The following is a 20214-nucleotide window of genomic DNA, read 5'->3' as shown; positions in this document are numbered from 1 at the left end:
TTCTGACTGCAAGGCCCAGGGCGCTACGGCAACCAGACCCAACAGATCGGCAGAGCTTTGTTGGAACGCTTCGCTGCGCTGCCCACTCGTTCCCCCCAGGGGTGCGGACTAAGAGATGGCCACTAAAAGGATTCGGAGCCCGATCGGGAGGGCTACAGAGGCGATACCGGCGTAGCTGGGCGGGGCAATTTCAGCGACTCCTGCGATAAAACCCAGAATTATGTCGGCAAATGCCCTTCGCCACATTCCTCGGAAACGCTAAGGAAGCGGTACTTTCGTGCTCCAAAACTGCCGCATCCCTATTGCTGGACGGTTATGGCTGGGGTTGTTTCTCTTCTTCCCCTCGCCTGTGCTTACTGTGGTTCTCTTAGAGTCGTAATTTCTGCTTTCATGAGGCAACAGAGTGCTGTCGCCGCGCGGTGGGACGTTCGCCTTCAGATTGGTCCCAGCACGTAAATAAATGGCGATAGTTTTTGATCATTCTTTTTTCTTCTGCGTACTTCCAGTGATCCGTGCCTAATCATTGCCAAAGTTAGCATAATGTCGGACAAGAAATCCGAATCCACAGGTATTGACTGCATTAACTTTTTTAATGCGAGCGTTCGATACGACGTGAACCGACCTCAGACATGATGACAACAGTGAAATAACTAATCAGGAAATGGTCTCAAAATGCTCTAATGTGTGTGAAATCTTATGGGACTTAACTGCTGAGGTCATCAGTCCCTAAGCTTACACACTACTTAACCGAAATCATCCTAAGAACAAACACACACACCCATGTCCGAGAAAGGACTCGAACCTCCGTCGGGACCAGGCACACAGTCCATAACTGCAGCGCATTAGACCGCTCGGGGAGATGGTCTACGAAGTACAAAATGCAGCCATACAATGCCATCATTATTCACAAATTATGGCAGTACGTACCTGAATGTACCGCTTACAATGGTAACCCGTCAAACGATGAACAAATTTACATGCTACACCACGCATTAAAATAATGGTTCAAATAGGTCGGAGTACTATGGGACTTAACTGCTGAGGCCATCAGTCCCCTAGAACTTAGAAGTACTTAAACCTAGCTAACCTAAGGACATCACACACATCCACTCCCGAGGCAGGATTCGAACCTGCGACGGTAGGGGCCGCGCGATTCCAGACTGTAGAGCCTAGAACCGCTCGGCCACACCGACCGGCTTAAAATAATGGTTTGGTAGACTCCACGTTATTAATATAGCCTAGGAAGACACTGGCGACAGGTAGCCTCTGCTACATTTGTGACAGTGCAATGAAACATATACACCCATAAGCCGTTGGTAACGGCCTTGCCACAGTTGATACACCGGTTCCCGTCCGATCACCGAAGATAAGCGCTGTCGGGCGTGGCCGGCACTTCGATGGGTGACCATCCGGGCCACCATGAGCTGTCGCCATTTTTCGGGGTACACTCAGCTTCGTGATGCCAATTGAGAAGCTACTTGACCGAATAGTAGCGGTTCCGGTCAAAGAACACCACCATAACGACCGGGTGAGGTGTGTGCTGACCACACGCCCCTCCTATCCGTATCCTCACTTGAGAATGACACGGCGGTCGGATGGTACCGGTGGGCCACATGTGACCTGATGACGGAGTGCTGCTGCTGCATATGCCGTTAGTGGTAGTTTTTGATTGTGTGGCAAGAATACTGTTCTTGGAGGTAGCTAAATAAAATCTTTGGTTCGTCACGCTTAAGTGACATTATGAAGACATATTGAAACATCCGTATAAGTGCAATTCAAGGATCACTTTTTCGAGACCTCGTAACTGTCTCCAGTTGCGACGCATAAGTCTGAAATTTGGCTCTAAGGTACGTACAAACTTACTCTGTAAAGCTGCAAAAGTCTGGCAAGTCGTGACGTCATGGTCGGGCTCGGCGACACTTCAAACAGCAAGGTGTGGTGTCACCGCCAGACACCACACTTGCTGGGTGGTAGCCTTTAAATCGGCCGCGGTCCGGTAGTATACGTCGGACCCGCATGTCGCCACTATCAGTGATTGCAGACCGAGCGCCGCCACACGGCAGGTCTAGAGAGACTTCCTAGCACTCGCCCCAGTTCTACAACCGACTTTGCTAGCGATGGTTCACTGACAAAATACGCTCTCATTTGCCGAGACGATAGTTAGCATAGCCTTCAGCTACGTCATTTGCTACGACCTAGCAAGGCGCCATTATTAGTTGCTATTGATCTTGAGATTTATGTACCGTCAGACCGACGTTCACCATTAATGGATTAAAGCTAAGTATTCCACCATCTACGTCCGTTTTTCTAAAGTCTAATTTCCCTGTCCTGTTCCAGATCTCACGCCAGCCTGCGTGGGCAAAACCGCGTGCCTTTCGGCTTTCTCTAGTATTCCTGGGTTGGCTCTCCTGCCAATCCACAACACAAGGTGTAGGGGGACATGAGAGAAAAATGGCTACAGCACAGAAGTTTACGTGAACTATAACGTGGGTTAATGATGCCGCACTGGCACTAAAGCTCATCATAATTGTGACCAACGCCACCGTCGACGCGTCACGCGATGGTAAGGTCGTCACGTTTCCTCTTACCAGCATTTCAAACCCTACTTCTGATCCCTCCTCGATGCAGGTAAGAACCACGACACCCAGACTAAATTTACGCGGTTGTCTTATGTATGCGGTAGGAAAAAGCTTGAGACTCGCCACTGCTAAGAATCGACACCAAAAGGCCTCAGGACGTGGCATAAATGGATTCACTGAAACCAGTTCTTCCTTTCGGACGTTTAATCCAACACAATTCACGGCCGAACTCGACAGCTGGCAGGGCCATAAGCTACAGGACGAGGTTCTTGAGCCTGCCAGGGTGGCCGAGCAGTTCTAGGTGCCACAGTGTGGAACCGCGCGACCGCTACGTTCGCAGGTTCGAATACTGCGCCGGGCATGGATGTGTGATGTCCCTAGGTTAGTTTGGTTTAAGTAGTTCTAAGTTCTAGGGGACTGATGACCTCAGAAGTTAAGTCCCATAGTACTCAGAGACATTTGAACCTTTCTTGAGGTTCTTGACAACTCTCGACACTGCTGCAACCCTCTAGGCGTTTCAACCCTACTGTAAGGACAACTCGTTTGGAGAGTAATGCCATACCAACTTCAGCTCTCGAAGTGATCCTCTGACAGCACCAGCCGAGCAGTGAGCGTCGATGCTATGGAGTGAGTAGAAGAGGGAAGGCGTGCGTACCTGTAGCCACAGAGTTAATAAACGGTTCGCAATAGTTCATATTGACATATCTGGGATTTCAAGCCCTCCTATCTGTGGTGTTGTAGCTGTACAATCTGTCACTGCTGCCGCTACGGTACGACGATCCAGGCAGGCTTCCGTGCTGCGTGGTCGTCTGGAACCTGGTTTACGGGTGTGAGAACATTCACTTGCTCACTGATACCAGAATTGTTGCACAGCTAACGCAGCACTCCTAACTTCGGTGACAGTTATTTGAAAGGTCGATCCTGCCGCTTGGAAGTCCACAATTTGTGTTCAACTTAACCACGAACCCATTTGCACCTTGCTGGATTTTGGTAGTACGTACTGGGCGGTGTCTGAGAGAGGTGGTGGCGCGAGCGGGGCGCTGTTGTTCGGGGTGGTCAACTGCTTGCCAAGTGCTTTGCCCGACCTCTTTGGCTGTCAGGGGCTAAGTCTACCTTACCCGCATGTACGTGGCTTATGAAGCTTAGAAGCCGTGGTGCAGAAGATGAGCGCGTGGGACCGCATGTCTTCTTATAGGCCGTTGAAACCATTGGCAGCAATTGGCTCTGACGAGCATTTGGAAGTGCAACGTGTTCCCGAAGCGGTGATGGAGTGTGGGAAGTTGAGTACCGTGTTTCTGTAACACACCAGTGGTTTCTTGTTGCTGTCTTCCCACCACAGTTTTCGTTTGCCTGTCCGCGTGAATATGGTAATTGCTTCTTGGTCGGGCCGTTTCATTCACACCTCGATTGGGTGATTTTGGGTCGGTCTCGCGTGTCTCTGTGGTTCGGAGTCCGTGTCGGCACCGCCAGTGCTACATCTTCTAGTTTTGGGTAACTTGGGAAGGTGGTGACTTGTAATGGAAGTTTTGGGGCTGATCTGCTGTGGCCCTGTAGACCACCAATAACTATTCCGCCTATTGTGTTTTGGGCTCCTTTACACGTGTCACTCCCTAACCTAGCTAAAGATTTTTTTTTTTTTTTTTTTTTTTTTTTTTTTGGGAACTGCGTTCAGTGTGAAAGGTTTGTGTGCTGGCTTATTCACATCTATATGGTAACAATTGACAGGTATAATATAAGTTATTTAACTGGCGAGAGAACTATTTTAGCTTAAGGAATTGTTCTCTTGTAGATATAACAAGTTTAAAATCTTATTACTGCGAAGTTGTTAACGTCCTACCTTGCAGTATCCTTTACATAGAGAAAAATTGCCAGGTATTTGAAAGAGTTGTTATAGTTGTCTTATATATATATATATATATATATATATATATATATATATATATATATATATATATATAAAGTTAAAATCTTACTATTGGGAAGTTGTTAACGTCATACCTGTCAATCTCCTTTTCATGAAGAAAATTTGACAGCTATTCTAAATTGTTTTTGAAATTATTGTCTTTTTTTTAAATGCCAGACTTAATAATTTATTATTGAGAAAGCCATTTAAAATAAAAAGATAACCTTAGCAGTGTGTGTTATTTCACCGGCGTCACACTGATACCTGTTCACTTGCTCACTGGTACCAACATTGTTACACAGCTAACGCAGCACGCCTAACTTGTGTGGCAGTTCTCGGAGAGGTCCATCCTGCCGCTCGGGAGTCCACAATTTGACCCCTTTCACACTGGCTCAGTTGGCTGCAGGAAGCAAGAGTGCGTCTCAGTGGCATCGTTGCCTTCTTGTTTCACACGTTTGCACCACACTGAGCCTTCCCCACTACACGGTAGAGACAGTCTGCGTTCTCGTGTTGTGCCACTATGCTGTCTGCTGGCGGACGACGTTGAAATCGTTATCAGTACATCTACAAGCCCCCAGGTAGCATATGCCGACATCGGAAAAAATTCTTTACAGGTGTATTATTTGGTTCTGGCAGTGTATCTGTAAGGAAACCGCCGGACGCTGTGTCCGAGCGGTTCTGGAAGCTTCAGTCTGGAAACACGCGACCGCTACGGCCGCAGGTTCGAATCCTGCCTCGACCATGGATGTATGTGATGTCCTTAGGTTAGTTAGTTTTAAGTAGTTCTGAAGACCTCAGATGCTAAGTCCCATAGATCTCAGAGCCATTATAACCATTTTTTGAATGAAAACTTATTTTCATATTAGCTTTACGAAAACGTCTATCAGTTTCGCCTGAAGTTTTTCCATTGTACGTTAGAGCGACGTATCTTTGCCTACCATTTATGTAAATCAGTAGAGCTCCGGGTTATAATGATGAAGTGTGTACAGGGATTAGGTTCTATTTTAAAGTACTTAATGACCGACATAATCACGACTGGCACTTATTTAAATAAGCAATCATGCTTCACAATGTTATCATAGTAATAAATTTCTTTTTCACAAACTGTTTTTAGTAAAAAGTTCAAGAGATGTCAAGTATACAAGTGATTTCTGATCCGTTATTTTTCTCGATAACTTAACAAAAGGGTAAGTGAAACGAATGTTTATTGAGATAGATAAACGTAAGAAGCGTTACTCATTCTGCAGAGTTTCGAGCATCATTTGTTTAGTTATTTTGTAGCAAGTTACATAAACGAGTTATAAAAAATAGAAATTTAGGCAGCTCACTTGTTGAAACAAATTGCGTACAAACGAATTTACATCACATTTCTATCAATTTTACTGAGAGAACTAAAATATTTCAAAGGTTTAGGTGAGGGCACTACATGCGATAGACACTTGGCTGTTTCCAAAACGAAATTTTTCTCTCTGCAGCGGAGAGTGCTCTGATAGGAAACTTCCTGGCAGATTAAATCTGTGTGTCGGACTGGGATTCGAACTGGAGTCCGTCACGCAGTTTTAATCTGCGAGGAAGATTCCTATCAGCGCACTCTCCGCTGCAGAGCGAAAAATTTCATTCTGGAAATATCTCCCTGGCTGTGGCTAAGTCACGTCTCTGCAATATCCTTTCTTCCAAGAGTGGTAGTTCTACAAGGTTCCCAGGAGAGTTTCTGTGAAGTTTGAGAGGTAGGAGACGAGATACTGGCGGAATTAAAGCTGTGAGGATGGGTCTTGAGTCACGGTTGGGGAGCTTATGCAGTAGAGAACTTGCCCGCGAAAGGCAAAGGTCACTAGTTCCAATCTCGGTCCGGCACACAGTTTTAATCTGTCTGGAATTTCAACATTTGTTGTGTGTCAATGGATGTTTTCTAATGACGGATTATTCATAATTGAGGTGTTAAAAACAAGTGCGCATTTCTCTGCTTTCAAGTACAATGTTATTACGTCCTATTAGGGGTTCAGGTATTCACAAAGGATTATCAGTAACTCAGTTATCTGGAATATAACGGGTAAATGTAAATGTCATGTGATTAGGCCCTCCCGTCGGGTATACCGTTTTCCAGGTGCAAGTCTTTCGATTTGACACCCCTTTGGCGACTTGCGCGTCGATGCGAATGAAATGATGATGATTACGACAACACAACACCCAGTCCCTGAGCGGAGAAAATCTCCGACCCAGCCGGGAATCGAAGCCGGGCCCTTAGGTTTGACATTCTGTCGCGATTATGACGTCTCCGGGCAAGACATTAGTAAAATTTGCGAAATACATGCAAAAAAACATTTATCTGTATTCTTATATTTGATTTCTGTATGAACAGTTACCGATTATGAGGATACTGTATAAAAGAAGTAATCATTTTGCATTTTTATGTTTGTATAATACTATGTACGTCAATTTTGCAAATGACATCTGTGGTCGGCGAGTGTGGAAACCGAAGTAGACAATGTAATTAAAAATTAATTTGCTCATAAATAGCGTAGGCTTCAACATCACTCTCTCCGTCTTCTCGTGGCCGTGAATGTTGTAAGAGCCTGTGACGCTCTCTCGAAAGCTTAGTTCGCTTTCATTTGTTTTTTCATCAAGAAAGACGCAATTGGGCACTCATGTATAAAAAAAGGTGTGTACTTTGAACTTTATGTTAGTTCTCAATATAAAAAGTTTTAAAAATACTTGTAATAGTTTGTAGCTCGCTTGCCCAGTATTTCAACCCAAATTTTTAGCCCTTTTCAGCGAATTAAGCATTTTTTGTGACGCAGTGCTCCGCCACGATGGCGTGAGCCGATGCCGCGGCAAATTCAAACAATAATTGAATGAAAGCAGTTTTCCCGCAACTAAGCGGACAGGTAATTTTACATTAAAATTATTGCTTTCAGCTTCCCGGAGACTACAGTGGAGAATTGTCGATTTTATTATGTCATTTTCATATGGACATGGACAACTGCTATTAGAAGACTAGTGACGTAAATGATTTACGTTCATCAGAGAGTTAAAACTTTACTTGTGTGAGATCAAAGACTGCTGTGTTGAAATCTGGTCTGGCTAATAATATTAAGTTACATGCTCTCGTGCTAGCCATGGCAATCAATAGTGCTCAAATAAGAGAAAATCCACTGCAGCTTTAATGTCTGGAAAGCATTGCATAGTGTAACTTCTGTGCGTGCGATAACTGTAATTTTCAGTGCATTTCAGAGACTAAAGTAGAGAATGGCATGTTTAATTTAGTAATCAGTTACAGTAATAATACAGTGTTTCATTTCTGACAAGGCTGATCAGAGGTAGGACAACATAGTTTTGAAAATTAACGATGATACATTCACAGCAGGAAATCTTTTAGTGTTGTGCGTATAACCACGTAATAGATCAGAGTGTACAAAATTTAATTTTCAAGTAGAGAAACCAGTAGTGAGAACTGCAATGTATCTTTTTTGTTTGCAACGATAATGAACACTTGGTTTGCTAAATACACGGTCGTCCACTGATCGTGACCGGGCCAAATATCTCACGAAATAAGAGTCAAACGCAAAAACTACAAACTACGAAACTTGTCTTGCTTGAAGGGGGAAACCAGATAGCGCTATGGTTGGCCCGCTAGATGGCACTGTGATGGGTCAAACGGATATCAACTGCGTTTTTTTTTAAATTTGGAACCGCCATTTTTTATCACATATTCGTGTAGTACGTAAAGAAATATGAATGTTTTAGTTGGACCACTTTTTTCGCTTCGTGATAGATGGCGCTGTAATAATCACAAACTACTGGCTCACAATTTTAGACGAACAGTTGGTAACAGGTAGGCTTTTTAAATTAAAATACGGAACGTAGGTACGTTTGAACATTTTATTTCGGTTGTTCCAATGTGATACATGTACCTTTGTGAACTTATCATTTCTGAGAACGCATGCTGTTACAGCATGATTACCTGTAAATACCACGTTAATGCAATAAATGCTCTAAATGATGTCCGTCAACCTCAATGCATTTGGCAATACGTGTAACGACATTGCTCTCAACAGCGAGTAGTTCGCCTTCCGCGATGTTCGCACATGCGTTGACAGCGCGCTGACACATGTTGCCAGGCGTTGTCGGTGGATCACGATAGCAAATATCCTTCAACTTTCCCCACAGAAAGAAGTCCAGGGACGTCAGATCCGGTGAACGTGCAGGCCATGGTATTGTGCTTCGACGACCAATCCACCTGTCATAAAATATGCTATTCAGTACCGCTTCAACAGCACGCGAGCTATGTGCTGGACATCCATCATGTTGGAAGTACAGCGCCATTCTGTCATGTAGTGAAACATCTTGTAGTAACACCGGTTAAACATTACGTATGAAAGCAGCATACATTGCATCATTTAGATTGCCATCGATAAAATGGGGGACAATTACTCTTCCTCCCATAATGCCACACCATACATTAACCCGCCATGGTAGCTGATGTTCCACTTGTCGCAGCCATCGTGGATTTTCCGTTGCGCAATAGTGCATATTATACCGGTTTACGTTACCGCTGTTGGTAAATGCTGCTTCGTCGCTACTATGAACGGGTGCAAAATATCTGTCATCGTCCCGTAATTCCTCTTGCACCCAGTGGCAGAACTGTACACGACGTTCAAAGTCGTCGCCATGCAGTTCCTGGTGCATACAAACATGGTACGGGTGCAATCGATGTTGATGTATCACTCTCCACACTGACATTTTTGAGATTCCTGAATCTCGCGCAAGTTGTCTACTACCGATGAGAAAATTAGCCGCGACAGCAGCTAAAACACCTACTTGGGCATCATCATTTGTTGCAGGTCGTGGTTGACGTTTCACATGTGGCTGAACACTTCCTGTTTCCTTAAATAACGTAACTATGCGGCGAACGGTCCGGACACTTGGACGATGTCGTCCAGGATACAGAGCAGCATACATAGCACACGCCCGTTGCGTATTTTGATCACAATAGACATCTCTCTCGCTCTATTCGTTTAGTCGGTTCCGACTCTTCGTGACCCCATGAACCAAATCACGCCACTTTATCCTGTCTTGCACTTTCTCCCGTAGACCTTCCAGGTTGGAACACATTGCTTCTGTGATGCCATCGATCCATCTCATCCTCTGACGTCCTCTTCTTCTAGTTCCTTCAATCTTCCCCAGCATTAATGTTTTTTCCAGCGAGGCATGCCTTCGCATTGTGTGTCCAAAGTAGGTCAGCTTTTGTTTTAAGATTAGAACTTCCAGGGAGAAATCTGGTTTAATTTGCTCCAATATTGATCTGTTGGTTCTCTTTGCAGTCCATGGAACTCTAAGAAGTTTCCTCCAACACCACAATTCTAGGGAGTCAATTCTTCGCCGTTCAGCCTTTCTAATGGTCCAGCTCTCACATCCATACATCACAACTGGAAAGACCATAGCCCTCACAATACGGATCTTTGTTGCTAGTGTTATATCTCTGGACCTTATAACCTTGTCAAGGTTTGACATCGCCTGTCTACAGAGCAACAGGCGTCTCCGGATTTCATGGCTGCAGTCACCATCAGCAGAGATCTGGGAACCGAGATAACTGAATGTGGTCACTACCTCCATGGTTTCTCCCGCTATATCCCACGAATTGGTAGGTGTAGTTGCCATAATTTTCGTTTCCTTCACATTCAGCATAAGACCAGCCTTTTCACTTTCGTCTTTCACCTTCAGTAAGAGTGTTCTCAATTCTTCTTCACTTTCTGCTAACAGGATCGTATCATCCGCGTACCTGAGGTTGTTTACATTTATTCCAGCTATTTTAATTCCTGTTTTCCTTCATCTAGCCTCGCATTCCTCATGAAGTGTTCTGCATACAGATTAAATAAGTACGGTGACAGTATGCAGCCTAGCCGGACCCCTTTCTGAATCTTTATCCATTTCGTTGTTCCATACATAGTTCTCACCGTCACAATAGACATACGTCAACACGATATCGACCTTTTCGACGATTGGTAAACGGTCCATTTTAACACGGATAATGTATCACCAAGCAAATACGTCTGCACTGGCGGAATGTTACGTGATACAATGTACTTAAAATACGTTTGTGACTATTACAGCGCCATCTATCACTAAGCGAAAAAATTGGTCCATTTAAAACATTCCTATTTAAAAAAACGCAGTTGATATTCGTTCGACCTATGTCAGCGCCATGTAGCGGGCCAACCATAGCGCCATCTGGTTTCCCCCTTCAAGCTAGACGATTTTCGCTCTTCGTATTTGTTTTTACGCTTATTTCGTGACATATCTGGCCTGGTGACTATCAATGGACCACTCTGTATACTTATATCGTTTGGAGATGTCCGCAAGAACAGACATCATGTCGATATAAGTATATAGTTCTTTCAATACCGGCCGTGACATTCCTCCTCTGTGCGGATGCACACATATTACCCTAACTCTTACGGGACTTCGTAAGAATGTCTTCCACGAGTAATGAGTGTGTTGGTTAGGGACACTACGAATGTAGTGTATGGACATATAAGATGAGAATGTGGGTCTTGCGGGAGGTGTGCGCGAGATATTCCCTGCAGTCACTCTATCCTCTGTGCCCTCAGCGTCTCAGATGGATAGAGCGTCTGCCATGTAAGCAGGAGATCCCGGAATCGAGTCCCGTTCGGGGCACACATTTTAACGTGTCCCCGATGGTATATATCAACACCCGTCAGCAACTGAAGGTATTAATAAATAATTCTAATTTGGCTTACTTAAAGTGCTATTCAATATAAACCGTATTATAGCCAAAGGTCATAAATGTTCAATCTATGATTTTATTACCACCAGGCAAATGAATAACATTCGTTTACATTCAGTCAAACTCTATATAAAAAAAAGTGCACGAGGATACTTAACAACTTGGCGCTCAGATGCGTGGGGCATGAATGAGCAGTGACCACGAAAGTGTATCAACAATTTTGTGTTTTTTTCTTTCAGAATTTGTTGTATATGTGTGTTGACTGATAAATGTACATATATATATTTTGTAACATATTGCCATGTATTAATGCAAGTAAAATTCTCTCATGAAAACCACACCACTGCGAGCAAACCGAAGGCGTAGAACACGATTCTACAGAGAAATTGTAACAACAACATAGTCCTGGGGCAGCCGAACCCGGAACCATACAAATTAAAGGTAAGACTACAGTGTAGTTGTCCTGTCAGTAGAGTATTAATTTCAGTGAAGTCATCACATGTCCCAAGTGTTATGTGTGTGGTTTAAGGATAGTTGTTTGTGACAGGACAGAATTTGAAAGTAGATAGAATGTTTCGTAGTAGAGTGTGTTGTGTACAAGTTCATATATTTTGTGTGCCAAGAGTAAGTTGACAGATACTGTGCCCACCTCCGTAAACCATAAATATGGTCAAAATGCGTAGTCAACGCACAGGCAACATGGATACTGGTGAACAGCAACCAACCAATGTGGTAAAGTATTTACGAATAATATCCAACAACACTGCTATGTAAGTTGTTTGTATTTTATCTTAATGTAATGGACTTCTATGTCATACACCGATATGGGCAGCTTGCTGAAAGGATAAGAATAGACGTATTTTCGCTACCGACCCCAAAGAACAAAAGTGTAGTAAATGTAGAAGCGAGTGCTATAGACAGCACAAGCAGTCTGTTTGGGGAAATACCCTCTGAAACTGTGGAGGCGGAAGCACAGGAAGTGGTGCTACCGTCCACCAGTGCCCAAGAAGATGTAGAAGAAGAAGTAGTACAATCAGCAGCAGAGCCTGGTAGATATTCGATTCAGGCCATGTTAGAGCGCATGCTGAATTATCAGGTGAAGTTCGCGCAACATCAGGTCGAGCGGGACCGCCAGCAAGCGGTAAAGGACAAGCAATTGGAAGCCTTTTTCTGTCAGCAACCAGAAAAAGATGAAAGAATCGAAAGTTTTCATGCACAGCAAGTTGAGAGTGACTAACGAGTAGTACAGTCCTTAAAATCTGTGCAAAAGGAGATTGCAAACATGAAACAAACATATGAATCAATACCTAAGGCTGCACAGGAGTTGACTGCGCAAGTAAATAATCTGCAGGTAGCGAAAACTACCACTCTAGATGAAACTGGCATTTTAGCTACATGGAAAGATATTCAGCGGTCACAGACCCTGCAGACCACGCGCTGCTTCCACCAACTGCCTCCATTATTTCCTGTTTTGCGCCAGGTTCCTCCAGGTGTCCTCAATTCCCAGGGCTGCTAGGTCCTTCGCCAGGTCGTCCATTCAGCGCTGCCTTGGTCGTCCAGTGGGGCGTTTGGTGTTTGGTTTCCCCGCTAGTGCCATCTTCGCTTGTCTTCCAACTGGCATACCGGCTACATGGCCTATCCGTTGTATTGTTTTGCTCTTCATCTTCTGTAGGATAGTTGGTTGTCGCATCAGAAGGTAGATTTATCCTCCTCCTCCATTCTACTTTATCTAAAACTGCTTCCCATATCTTCCTCATTACTCTTCTTTGAAATATTAATAGTTTTTCCCTTTCTCGCTTATTCATGCTCCATGTTTCTGAACCGTACATTACTGCTGGTCATATCACTGTGTTGCAGATTTTCATCTTAGTGTTCACTGAGACCGATTTAGAGCCGAGCGTCTCCCTGACGGAATGCATTTTTAGCTAACCGAATAGAAAAATTAGAAATACATTCTACACAGCTTGTCTAACAAAAACTCAACGAACAAGTGACTAAAATTGAGACTGAGTTTAATTCTTGGCTAGAATCGAATGACAGCAAAATTGGGAAAAAGATTGATTCAAAAGTGAAATCAAGTTTTGACGATAAGGACTCTGAAACTTTCAGCGCTGTAATAAACAACCAGGTACAGAGTGATGTTCAAACTATCAAACAAATACTAAGTGATGATATTCCCCATTGGCAGATGAAGTAGATATGAGACGTAGGAAAAGGTTTAGCTGGTACCAGAAAACGTGTAGAAAATGAAAGTGTGTCGCCTGTAACCAATGCTTTTGGTAACGCACAGACATATGCAGAACGTAATAATGAGGAATCTTCGTTCGATAATGCAAGAAGCGGCAGCTCCAGGTCGGGGCAGGCAGCCTCTGCACCAGGCGCAAATGCGTACAACTCCAAATATTTGTTGAGGAAAGTCTAGTTATAAATGGACAATTCCGAACTTTCGCTACCGAATGGAGGTCCGTACATCCGGTAGCGTTTATCAAAAGTTTCAGAAACGTCTTGCCAAACGCGTGGCATCAAGCGCAGAAAATACAGTATGTCATGTCCTGTATTCAGGGTGACGCAGCATTATGGGCTACTGAAGTAGCGGACAGCTGCGTGATATATACGCAGTTTGAGAAGACATTTTTAGCAAAATATTGGACGCCTTGATCAAAGAGAGGCTTAGGAAGGAGGTGCATAATCCAGAACCTTATTCAGCATCTACCTACGCACATTAAGGAAAAGCTGATAAACGTTCCCGAAACTGATACGGAGCATTTCCTATCAGTACTAAATTCGATTGACCTAATCCAGGAAGACGTAAAGTCGGCGTGTGAACACGCGATAAACAATGGCTCAGGATGCAAAAACGATAGAAATAATAACGCACCGAACCAAAACCATGGAAATGGTGGGGGCGGTGGCAAACAGCGCGAATATCCGCAGAGTAGTAGCAACAATAGATATGAAAACGGCTATGGTCAGCTGTCAAATTAAAAAAACGTAGATTTGACGAGCGATATGATTCCGGACAAGCAGGGGCCAACCGCTCGAAAAATTCGCGAGGACAATGGAACGGTCATTATAAAGAAAATAACTGTAACTGGAATCATAATCCCCGACCAAACCAAGACTGGCCAAATAATGAGGTATGATAACAGCAGACCACCGCAGCAAAACGCTCCCATCCCGCAGCAGTGGCGGGCTGCAAATAAAAACATGTCCATATTATAGAAGTCGCGGACAAGAACCGTCCGAGCAACTCGCACGAGAATAATTCATCATACCAGACTGGGCCACGACGATATGCTCTCCGTCGACGGTGGCGGGGGGTGGGGGGGCGGGAGGGGGGGGGTAAGGGATAGCACCACCAATGATAGTATACCTGGAGTCAACATGCTGTTTTACAGTGAAGGAATTAGTATGGAGCTTGATCTCCTGACAGAACCGCACGAATGTGCAAAGAATAAAAATGAAAGCATTCAAGCAATCACAGAAGCAAAACTCTATGATATTACAGTGAGTGTAATCATTGACACAGGGGCTTCGGTCAGTGTGTTGAGTGCAGAAGTGTTTCAAGCACTTGGGATGGGACGAAGTATCCCGACTTTCCCAGTGAACAACTGCAAGGGTTCTGGAGCCATAAGCGCACAGAGCCAGTTAATTAAGCACCAGGTTCATGTAGATATGTGCATAGAGGGCGAAGCCACAGTGAGCTGGTTCCTCATTGTTAAGTGGTTAAGGGTGGCCTACTTACTGGGAGCAGATTTTCTCCGTGAGAGGTTCGCAGTGATCGACCCCACCGCAGGAAAGCTAAACAGAATTAATAAAGGCTGAAGAGTTGAACTGTCAATGATGCAACTGGAAGAGGTACTTGGGCCACGTTGTAACAGGATAAATATCAGGCGTAGGAGCCTGTGTGTACTGCACTTAGATAATAAATCACCAACAACGGATCTCTACTATCCCAACAAGGAAAGTAATGGTTTTGAAGTAAATGTAGATGCATTCCAGAATAAAGTTCAGCAATCAGAAAGTCTCAGTCCTATGCATAAACAACAGCTAACGCAGCTACTGTCAAAATATACAATGGTATTTTCTGAACGATCAGATGTAGTTAGGCGTTACAACTATCATATAGAGGTGACGACCCGCAAAACTTACTGCCGAGCGTCTTACTCCATCCCATGGTCGAGAAGGGAGACAGTGGCGAAAGAGACCCGAAAGATTTTAGAATGGGACATCATCGAGCCCTCTCTTTCACCGTACAGCAGACCTCTTGCAGCAGTGACGAAGGCGAATGGAAAAATTCGACAGGTATTAGACGCACGGGACATCAACGAAATTATTGTACCCGTAAGAAGACGCCCGGAAAATTTAGATGAGCGAATACGACAGTACCGTTTCTCGACCAGTGATCAATAAAATCTTTATTATTCAGCTTCATTCAAGATGAAGTCTGGCTTACAGGCAGATTAGTGTCAGTAAAAATATTTCATGCTCATCAAGCAGTGAACAATTGCTTGTTTAGAAGTTATTGAACAATTTCTTGAGTCATTTTTCATTACAGTGTATATAGATTATTGATGATTAATTTTCATATAGTACCATAATAGATTTAAGTGTCTTAGGTTAAAGTAAAGCCCTGAGAAAGTCTCTATTTAAATAAAAGTAACTTTGAGTCATAGAATGATTATGTATACCAGTGTTTCCACCAATAATGATTTGAGAGCGACACTGGAATAAATTCAGTAAGAATCGAAAACATTTTATGTGATGTACACTTTATATGTACAAATGCTTCAATTGAAGCCCGTGTATTTTGTACACGTCTTTGAGCATGAACTGCGCGTTATGGGAATTACTTCATTTTACACGGAAACTACACTGCAGTCTCATAGGACAGATTATTCATGCAAATTCTCTCACCAAATAAAGTATTTATTGAGAAATATGCCCAAGTACATCTGATATGCATATGATGAGACCTCTTTATTGGATGAGTGATAACTTGGCGAGCTACGCCGAAAGAGAAATGTATGAAGTCACATATTTAAGTAATTGTAAAAGTCATTTATGCATTATAACACTGTTATGAAAAGTGCAATGAACATTGTAAGTATAAAGACGCACCATAACTGAAAGGAATTGTGTAACGAAGGGTTAACATGCATTCCAGATCGACTGTGTGCGCATACGCAACCCAGCATACAGACGGAATATTGTGTGTAGAAAGGACAGAGAGTGACTTGTGCAACTGCACCAATATATACATTGAAGTAAATTAAATGTTGAGTTACTGACTGTCATAACCGAGTGCTCAAATAATAATAAACTTTCTTCGTGTAAGAGAGTAGGTAGTGATCCGTTCGAGGACGTTAACAATAAACATCGCTCGGCCGCAATAATTAGTGTGTGCGAACCGAAATGATTTCGCATATTGAGAGACGCTCTGGCAGTGCATCGACCGTGAGAACGAAGTAAAAGTGTGTAGTGCAACTTGTGCGTTATAAACTCTGAATAGCAGTGTCACAGTGCAGTTCAGTTATCAGGCCATAAAAATCGTTATCACGCCAACATATTCAGTGCAAAGCAGAGAAACGACGGCTTGCTGGACAATAAACGCTGATTAATCAAATTGCATTACATTCCCACAGTTTATAATGTGTATCGTTAAAGACAGTAGACTGTGGTGGAATGTTTGTTACATGTATTTCGACGGAGATCCGTGCAGAGAAGCGGGTCAGCTGATCGCGCGGGAAACATCCACAACACGCCACAACAGCAGACCGGTCCAGCTCTGCTCGCGACTGGGCACGCGCCACCAAACGCCGCACCGTCGCTGCTACGGCGGGTACGAGGCGTCAATCCCGCCGGACGCTGATACATCGTGTTCCAGCCCAGGCTCCGCGTCACGACATTTACCCCACCCCACCGCACACGCCTTCCAACGTCATCGTCAACATTTCATCGAACATAAAACTTCTGTGTTGATGAACTAAACATCAGAATGATTTCTGTAATACGAAATTACGTCGAGTGACAAACACTTCAGTTCATTGAAATTATGAATCCAAACTATGAACTTGTTAGACACTATATGTTAGATGCTGTCTTCGTATTAGCAACATAAATTTGCAAGAGTACATTGCCACGGTGGAACGTTTACAATGTACACTTGACAGCAAAAAAAGTGGGTCACTGCCGAATACAACTAACATAACGTAGCTGTGTTGTAGGTCCTCTAAACACCAAAACCCCGTGGGGTACAGTTATTTGACTACACACAATGGGTACCGCAAGAGCCTACTAAGAGACCAAAGGTCTTTATGGCAGTCAGTCTAAGTGTCAACTAATATCGTCATAGAAAACATATTAGAAAACACGTTCTTAGTGATGAGACACCCCATAACACTCATAATCTAACCTTAATTACAACAAGTGACATTCCAAAAGTTCTGAGAAAACGGATTATTTTACACATGTCTTACAGTAATCCTTAGTCAAAATTAAATACTTGAGACAATATATGGAGTTACAAACCTGTACGGCAATTGGAAAAAGTTTTTCGCTCTCTAAAAGGTTTTCCATCCACATGTTGAAGGTCCCTCAACGGCGAGTGGCTCTGGAAACTGGATGTTGGACGTACCAGTAGAAAATCGCGATTAACGGCAACAAGCACTCTAAGGAAATCTCAACGTTAACAGCGAATCACCAGTATTATCATGGTTCTCGTAACACATCAACAGCTACGTGTACACAAATTTGAACTTGAAATGACATGACCAACATCGTCGTTCTGGATCCGGATTCAAACCCAGCTCCAATAGCCATTGCTAACTAAGCTAACCTTTGTTTGTGCCTTATTGAGACGCGATCACTGGGCATAAAGAGACGTGAAGTATAGACGTTTGCACCGGTATCAGTTATCAATTCAGACACTGAAAATAAATGACGAAAATGTTTGTACTGAACTGTGAATCCTTTCATAACAGTTACCGTCCTGGGAACTACCCCCAACGACGTTTAATTTGGTGTCATTCACAAGGAACAAGGTACGCTCATGTTTAAAATTGAAATGCCGTCACATAAAGCTTGTGACAGGGATGCGAACCCAGCACCTAATCGGATTCTTAACGAAGAACAGTCATCCTCAAAAAAAAAAAAATGGTTCAAATGGCTCTGAGCACTATGGGACTCAATTGCTGTGGTCATAAGTCCCCTAGAACTTAGAGCTACTTAAACCTAACTAACCTAAGGACATCACGCACATCCATGCCCGAGGCAGGATTCGAACCTGCGACCGTAGCGGTCGTGCGGTTCCAGACTGTAGCGCCTTTAACCGCTCGGCCACTCTTCTCTTCTGGCTACGCCAAGTGAAGAAGGTATCACATTAAACGCGGTATTCCTTCTCTACCGAGTAGACGTTAGGTGGAACGACAACAAAGTAAGGAGTGTTGACATGTAGAACCTCTATCGCCAGGGACCTTTCCTATACTAGTTATTTATTGCTAGTGACGAAACAAACCCTGTGTATGGTCACAGGACACTTATTCCATCTTTTATTTGAGCTTCTGTATGTCGATAAAATTGGTTCTGAACTGGTAATGCAACTCAGACCGCCCTTAATGCGGAATTTGATCCCTTCGTGGCAATACAGCTCGACTACAACATGTTGTTTGTTCAAAACTGCATATTCCTCAACATCTCCACATATTGCGCATGAATGGGTTGGAATCCTGGCCCAGCACTAAACTTTTCACTATGTATTATCAAGCTCTAGCATGAGAATACCTATGTGCTGGTGGATAATAATTTTTAATTCTAATGCATTTTCATTCGTTGTCAACACTAACGATATCTGACGTTTTTTACTCCCAGTGAGATACAGAATTATTTGCGAGATCACTGTAAGTTGAAGGAGGTTATTCCGAGCTGCTGGAGGAGAAAAATTTGGTAGAAGTTGTCTCTTTGAGTGTAGTCAACAACGATATGTGTGGGGTTCGATTCCTAGTCAGCACTGAACTCTTTGTCATATTATTTCTAGTTCAAACATGCTCACATGTCGGTGCTGGTGCAAGAAACCCATTCTTAACGTTCCCTTTCTCTAGAATATAACAGCGATACGTGCCGGGTTGGAGTCCTGTGAAGGAGAAATTAGTGTTTCGTCTCATCATTTCATTTAATACATCTAGCTACTGCTCAGAAAATCCGATATGTCAGAGTTGATTGTGCTTCGATAACAATCCGATTAGGTTCTGGGTTCGAATCCCTGTATAACTCAAAGCTTTACCTCACTGCATTTCAAGTAAGTTACTTGTGAAGAAGCTATATTTAACATCTCTCGTAGTTCGTTAACATGGACAATAGATGCTGGGTAGGAATTCGCGACCGTTAAAAATGCTACGTTATGTAATTTACAGTTGATATTTGCTAACTGATACTGTCCTAAAATGAGGTATATCACTCTCTTTATGCCTAGTCAGGAATTACTGTTAATTTCCGTCAGCCACGAAATCTTAGCCTACATGATTGGTTCAAATGGCTTTGAGCACTATGGGACAGAACATCTGAGGTCATCAGTCCCCTAAGACGTAGAACTACTTAAACCTAACTTACCTAAGGACATCACACACATCCATGCCCGAGACATGATTCGAACCTGCGACCGTAGCAGTCACGCAGTTCCGGACTGAAGTGCCTAGAAACGCACGGCCACCGCGGCCTAGCCTGCATGACCTGGGTTTGAATCCATATGCAGAACGAGGCTGTTCGTCGTGTCATTTGAAGTTCATACATATTCTCAACTAGCTGCTCGTGAGTAACGTAAATTTTTTATGACATTTTGTGTTAAATAACAAATATGGTATGTTACTTTGAAGAGGAAATCATGAATACGAACGAACGTACTACGTGCATTACCTGTCTGACATAATAGTGTGAGTGCTAACATATCAGGTATGTCATTTATTGCAATAAATGCGAGCTAACAAGCCCTA

The 20214-nt window shown here is 43.4% G+C and overlaps 1 pseudogene; it reads left to right on the top strand.

The window, feature by feature from the left end:
* Window positions 1-1315: 1315 nt before the first annotated feature.
* On the top strand, window positions 1316-1433 carry LOC124614428 (annotated as a pseudogene).
* The last annotated feature ends 18781 nt before the right edge of the window (window positions 1434-20214 follow it).

The sequence above is a fragment of the Schistocerca americana genome, chromosome 4 (genome assembly GCF_021461395.2).
Source record: "Schistocerca americana isolate TAMUIC-IGC-003095 chromosome 4, iqSchAmer2.1, whole genome shotgun sequence".
Taxonomy (NCBI): Eukaryota; Metazoa; Arthropoda; class Insecta; order Orthoptera; family Acrididae; genus Schistocerca; species Schistocerca americana.
Note: the sequence above shows the minus strand (reverse complement) of the source record. Positions and strands in the feature narration are given on the sequence as shown.